Genomic DNA, 7,911 nt, shown 5'->3' on the forward strand with positions numbered 1-7,911 from the left:
CAGCTAATTCTTCACTTATTTTCCCTTTTTGTTTCTTTTCTTCTCATTCTATTTATTTCATCACATGCATCGCACGTGCATTATACTAGTACATAGAAATATGTGTGTGTGAGGGAGAATGCTTCAACAGCAGGATACCCACAGTGCTGTCATCTCTCTCTAAATTACTAGTTTGACCCTCATCACTTTGTGAATGTTGATTACTGCTATGGTGCTGATCACTCTCTGAATGTTGACTACTTTTTTGGCTGTGCTGATTTTGACCACTCTCAGCTTTGCAAGTTTCACATTTTAAGTAGTAGATGACCCGAACATATTAAATGTCCATGGTGTGCCTCTGTGTTCAATTGAGTCCACAAGAAGAATATCACCATGACAGTTGTACACACAAATTTTGTATCTACAAATTAATAACGAAATAGGGAGCAAATTATAATTTATTGATTTATGAAAATCCGAGTACAATCCTCTGAGATATTCTTTACAAAATAAAGAAAATATCCTCTGATTCGATCTCATTTGTTGGTTGGATTTAAAGGTTGTTGGAGTCTGATCTTGAATCAGGTTGTTGATAATCTTCTTCAAATATTTGTAGTTGAGGAAAATCGCCAATGATTTTTTATCGAGGGCTAAAGAAGTTTGATCTTGAACAGTATCATTTGATGATTCTTCAAACTTGTTGAATCGCATGGAAAGAAAAACACGATTATGATGTGCTTATTGTTCTTTGTTGAATTTGAGAAAGAACGATACGGTTTTGACGTGTTTATTATTCTTTGTTGAATTTGAGAAAGAACGACACGACTTTGGATTGGATGTGCTTGTTGTTCTTCGTCTTCAGTGAATTTGTTGAAGAATGGCACGGCTTTGGTTGTGCTTGTTGCTCTTCTTCTTCTCCTTGGGTGTTGGGATGAATGTTGGCAGAACTTCTGTATTTTACTCTGAAATTCTGGATTTCTAGAATTCTCAATTTCAAATATATTTTATTAAGAATAATTATCTTTTTGTTTAATCATCTGAGCTAGGCTAATTAAATAATTTAAGTGGACCAAGTTTTGGACAATTAAATAATTTAATTAAACTTGAGACCCATATTTGATGGGTCAATTTGTCACAACAAAAATTCATGAAATTTTAATGTCTACAATGGTGACATAAGATCCGATAATTTTTATTTATTTTTTATCCAGAATCATAATAAGGAAATTGTCAATACTAGTTACTGGAGTTGCATACATCGACGTTGGCCATTTTAGCTTTCAGTGAATCTCATTGCTAAGACTATAACAATGGTGATTATACTTCACAAGTCTATGACAATGTGACCTTCACGCGTAAAACGTACAGTTATCCTACAGCAGTTAAACTGAATATATCCAGACTGACCATGATGCTATAAAACCTAATTTTTTCTACTTGATTGTTAAAAATTATTAGAAAAATTGCCTCAGTGAACTCGTTCACACAAACAGCCAAACTAGTGTATATAAAAATAATGTTTTATTTCCTTCATCAATCCTTTGTGTTATTCATTTCATACAAAATAATAATAATAATAATAATTTTTATTATATCCATTTTATAATAATAATGTTTATTTCATCATGTGCATCACACAATTCCATTCAACTTTTAAATATAAAGAAATACATAAGTTTTAAGTACAACAAAAAAAAAAAAAAAAAAAAAAAAAAAAAAATTATAATTTAAAATATTTATTTCATCACGTGAATCGCACGTGCATTATGCTAGTACATAGAAATTTGTGTGTGTGAGGGAGAAATTACCTCAGTCTCCTCCAACAGCGAGGATACCCACAGTGCTGTCATCTCATTTCAAATTACTAATTTGACCTTCATCACTCTGTGAATGTTAACTACGGCTGTGCTGATCACTCTCTGAAAGTTGACCACTCTCTTGACTGTGCTGATTTTGACCACTCTCAGCTTTGTAAGCTTCACATTCAAAGGTAACTAACCCGAACATATTAAATGTCCATGGTGTGCCTCTGTGTTCAATTGACTCCACAAGACGAGAATCACCATGACGGTGACATAAGATTCGATAATTTTTATTTTTTCTATCCCAGACCATAATAAAGAAATTGTCAATAGCAGTTACTGAAGTCACATACATCGATGTTAACCATTTTAGCCTTTCAGTGAATCTCATTTCTAAGACTATAACAACAGTGATTATACTTAACAAGTCTTTGACAACGAGACCTTTACGCGTAAAACATACAGTTTTCCTACAGTAGTTAAATTGAATGTAACCAGACATGCCATTATGCTATAAAACTTAATTTTCTTTACTTGATTGTTAAAAATTACGAGAAAATTGCCCCAATGAGAGAAACTCCAATAGGCTGCCAATCTCAAAATATAACAGGTGGGTTTAAAATGGGCTCTCCAATTAGCTGTCAAATGGGCTTCCAAAATATACCTTTGTCAAACCTTCTGCCAAATATAACACAAAATATAGCAACCTGCTATTGCTGTTATTGCTCTCTTCCTTCGCTCTTCTCTCTCGCATCCTCTGATCTCTCTGCCATAAAAACCTAAAACCACCTTACCTCATCTCTTCTTCTCTACTCTCAAGCCGAAGCCCCACAGAGCTCGTTAATTTTCTAAGAGGATCGTCGTCTTCCTCGCTTTCAGTCTCTAAACTCCGACCGATTCTCTTGCCACCGCTACTCCATCTCCGGTCGATTATCTGGCCACAGCTGTTCGGCAATCCATCTCTCTCGGATTTTCCTCTCTATCTCTTGGATTTTCACTCAGGTAAGCCTTTCTCTTCCTTTGTGTATAGATTCTTAAAAATCTGAAATTGGGAGTTTGGGTTTTTAGGTTGATATATATATATATATATTTGTTATGCTCTGTTGCAATATTTTAATGAGGACAGTTTTGAAATATACATTTTTTGATGAGGACAATCTTGATATTTTAGGAAATTTTTGAAACACCAGTGACTATGAAGCCTGTGTTGACATGTATAAGCTCCGTGTTTCAAAATTTTGATAAGATGTGTCTATGAATGTTGATATATGTGGCTTGGATTTTGAATTTTTTTGATGAGACTAGGACTATGCTCTGTTGCAATATTTTAATGAGGACAGTTTTGAAATATACATTTTTTTGATGAGGACAATCTTGATATTTTGGGAAATTTTTGAAACACCAGTGACTATGAAGCCTGTGTTGACATGTATAAGTTCCGTGTTTCAAAATTTTGATAAGATGTGTCTATGATTGTTGATATATGTGGCTTGGATTTTGAATTTTTTTGATGAGACTAGGACTGTGCTTCCATATATATATATATATATTCTGTGTTCAAATTTTTGAAAGGGTGTGACAGTATATACATGTGTGGGTGATCTTTTGAGAAATTTCGATGGGGATGTGACTGGTTTGATATATTTGTGGTTTGCAATTTTTGTGTGTTAAATTTCTGATGAGGTTCTTTATATATATGGTTTATGTTCAAAATTTTGAGGGGGTTGTGAATATGTGAAGATATATATATATGGTTTTAGTTTCTAATTTTTTATGGGACTTTATTTTCTGAAAATGAATTTGGCATTGTTGTGGTTGAGTTGAGAATGGTAGTTGAAAAAAAACAAAAATGGTGGTTGTGTCAAAAAATAGCATTTTGGATGAAACGCACCATTGGAGCATAATTTCTAAAATATAGCATTTTGACACTGTAACACCTCTCAAAATATAACTTTGGCATATAAAAATAGCATTTTGCATTGGAGATGGTCTGAACTCGTTCACACAAATAGCCAAATTAGTGTATTTAAAAACAATGTTTTTTTTTTTTGCCTCCATCAATCATTTGTGTTATTCCTTTCATACAATAATAATAATAATAATAATAATTGCCTAAATAATGTTTATTTCATCACGTGCATCACACAATTGCATTCAAGTTTTAAATATAAAGAAATACACTAGTTTTAAGTACAAATATATATATATATATATATATATATATATAAAATTTAAAATAGTTATTTCATTACGTGCATCACACGTGCATTATGCTAGTACATAGAAATATGTGTGTGAGGGAGAATTTACCTCGGCCTTCTCCAACAGCGGAATACCCACAGTGCTGTCATTTTTCTCCAAATTACTAATTTGACCCTCATCACTATGTGAATGTTAACTATGGCTGTGTTGATCACTCTCTGAATGTTGACTACTCCTTTGGCTGTGCTAATTTTGACCACTCTCAGCTTTGTCAGTTTCACATTCAAAGGTAGCTGACTTGAATACATTAATCTTCCTTACTGAGTAAACTTATGCGTAACATATGAAGCACCGACACGGCTATCATAGGCGGCATACCAATGTCGGACACGTGTCCGACACTACCAAATCGTGTCCTGTATTTTTTAATTAATCGGACACGGCCGGACACCGATTGGGACATGCTGGAAAAGTCGCCAGACACCGATCGAACACGCTTGAAGACACGCCAAAAACTTTTCTTTCTTTTTTAAATAGAAAGGAAGAAAATAAAGAGGCAGCCAGGGAGAAATAAATAAATAAATAAATAAAGAGAAGCCAAACGACTTTGGAGAAGATCGATCATTGACCTGGGTATCATATATATATATATATATATATATATATATATATATATAACTAATTTAATTTATAGGTCTACATATATATACATATATCCAAATCATATGTATATATTCATTCATAAAGATCTGAAAAATGAAGATGGAGGAGAATAGAGAATCGGTCGGAAGAGAGAGAGAGAGAGAAACAAAGACGTGAATCTGAACGAATTGATGGTGATGTGGAGAAAAGTAGGGGGATATCAGATAAGCTATCTTATCTCTATATGTTTGGCTACAAGGATTATGCTATTCTATTGTTAGATACAAAGAGTTACTATATTATATACATATATATATATATATATATATATATATATATATATATATTAGTAAGGATTTTGTTACCATTTTTGGATATAAAGAGTTGTTATAATGCCATATATTAGGGCATCTCCAATGCAAAAAGCTACTTTTGCATACCAAAGCTATATTCTGAGAGGTGCTACAGTGTCAAAATGCTATTTTTTAGCAATTATGCTCCAGTGGTGCATTTTATTCAAAATGTATTTTTTTGACACAACTCTCATTTTATCCAATATGATTTAATATTTAATTTAAGTAAGTGCGATGAAAACAATATGCTCAAAATTTCAGCCCCCTAAAAATAGGTGTAAGATAACAAGAGATAAAACATCAACTAATATTATATTGTCCCCAAACATCTAAATTATTGAAAGTTACCTGCTACAGATATTCTTCAACGCTTGCTGCCTCGATAGGGAAGACATCCTCGAATGTCATCTACAAGACGCAAGCAGAAAATGAGGACAAACAGTAAACATTAATGCACAGAGGACAAATTAAAAAGGGAAGAAGAAAAGCAAACAAAAAGAACTTGTTCCTAGCATAAAAGCTTAACATCTTCCTAATACTTTACTTTGTGATGATATTGATAGCATATGAGTCTGTAATAATAATTGAATATCCTAAATTTATATTCTCATCAACAATCTAACTAAAAAATTCTTATTGTATATCAAGCAAATTCAAAGACAATTCCCCCAAATTTTCCTTCACGTATATTGCGATCATTTTAAAAAATAATAATATTAATGAATCAATTTTTCCATATATGTAAGCATTAATTGAGTAAATGAGTAACACAGAATCACTCCCATATAAAAAGAAAGAGTATTTGAAAGAGAGCAAGTTTGGTATGACACACATATACAGGACGCCCCTTTTCTTCTCTTTTTGTCGCACACAAAAATCAGATTAAGTTCCACATCTCTCTCTACACACACATATAGGGGAAGAGAAAATACAGGACGCCCCTTGTCTTCTCTTTCTGTCACTGGTCGCCAGTCTCTTCCCTTTCTGTTGCCGCCGTTCTCTTCTCTCTCTGTTGCCCTAGAGAAATAGTAGTGAAATAGGAGCAGGTCTCTTCTATTTCTGTAGCCCTAGAAAAATAGCAATTGCTATTTCTTGTGCTACAATTGGCATTAGTTTTGACAAAGTTAAAAATTGGCAGCTCATTGGAGAGCCCATTTTAAGCCCACTTGCTATATTTTAAAAATGGCAGCCCATATAGCATTGCATTGGAGATGGTCTTATATATATTTGTTTTTATTAGATCTTTATGGAACCTATTTTAAATGTATTATATTTATTAATATAAAAAATTAAGTAAAAATTAATTAATTTTTATATATTAAAATTATATTATTATTTTATTGCCATATCCTAACCGTGTCGGTGTCCTATTTTTTAAATATTTGTCGTATCGCCGTATCCGTGTCATGTCGTACCCGTGTCTCGTGTCGGTATCCGTGCTTCACAATGCGTAACAATAACAATAGTACATTAGTATCCGTGAATTAAAATTTTAAATTACACATAACTAGATAGTTTACACGTGTTTATTACTGAGCACTATGGATAATTTTCACTACTGAAGGTGTATATAGTTGTGCAGGTTGCGTTTGATTATCATGTGCTACATTTTCCAAGACGCGTTGCACATCACCCGTGAATTAAAATTTTAAACTATACATAACTAGACAGTTTACACGTGTTCACTGCTGAGCACTGTGGACAATTTTCACTACTGAGTTAAAGGCGTACATAGTTGTGCAGGTTGCGTGAGATTCTCACGTGATACATTTTCCAAGGCGGGTTGCATGTCACTGGTGAATTAAAATTTTAAACTACACATAACTAAACAGTTTGCACGTGTTCACTGCTGAGCATTATGGACAATTTTCACCGCTGAGTTAAAGGCGTACATAGTTGTGCAGGTTGAGTGCGATTCTCATGTGCTATATTTTCCATGGCGGGTTGCACGTCACCAATTTTAAAGCGGTTTGCAAGCGTTTAAACAATAGAGGACTTGAACGGTGATGAGTGTGAATTGCAGACATTTAAAGAATAAAGATGAGTATTGTGAGGTATGATATAGTGGTGGTCGTAATAGCGGGATGCAGGTGTTTAAAAAGTAGAGGATAAAAACCGTGGAATGACAATTTTCTAGTTCAAGCGCTAATAAGGTATTATCTTTGTGTTTATTTATTTATTTATTTAATGAAAATAATTTATTAATAAACTTTTAGAGTATAATTAACCATAACAGTATTTGAATGATTTTAGATAACTTACCCTATAAAATTTGGATTAATAGATAAAACTAGATTTGAAGTTATGTTCATTGATATATCAGAATTATACAATGAAAATAAAAAATAATTATGTCATATTCAACAATAATTTAGCCGACTATAAGAAAAATAACTACCAGATATATTTCAAATATTTTATAATACAAATCAGCTACAATACAAATCAGCTGTAGCTAATTTATTGAATAATATGATTTGGTTTGGTCGGGTTCTCATTAGAGAATCCTGGGTTCGAGTCACAATAGTTTCATGATTTTTAATTTCCCTTCTAGTATTTAATAAATCAACTAGACAAAATCCCTCATCTTAAAGAGTAAGAGTATCCAGCATATAAATTAAAAAAGTTAAAAGAAAAACAATATTACACTTGAATGCTTAGTTATCATAACCAATTAACCAATTTGGATTATTGTCATGTCACAAACGAACTATCAAACATGGAAATTAATACAAGTATATTTGTTGTAACATTATTATTAATAAAAAAAATACAGAATCAACATTAACAAAATACTTTATATAAATTGATTTCGGTAATAGTTATATAGAACATTACATATGTTCTCTCTTTACATATACATACAGGCAACAATCAATTTTTGAACTTGGAACCTTAATTTTTATAATTCAGTAGGTTGAAGTTGGAACCCT

The sequence above is a fragment of the Cornus florida genome, unplaced genomic scaffold (genome assembly GCF_030987335.1).
Source record: "Cornus florida cultivar Cherokee Brave unplaced genomic scaffold, ASM3098733v1 CherokeeBrave_3.0.0_Hap2_Chr07, whole genome shotgun sequence".
NCBI lineage: Eukaryota > Viridiplantae > Streptophyta > Magnoliopsida > Cornales > Cornaceae > Cornus > Cornus florida.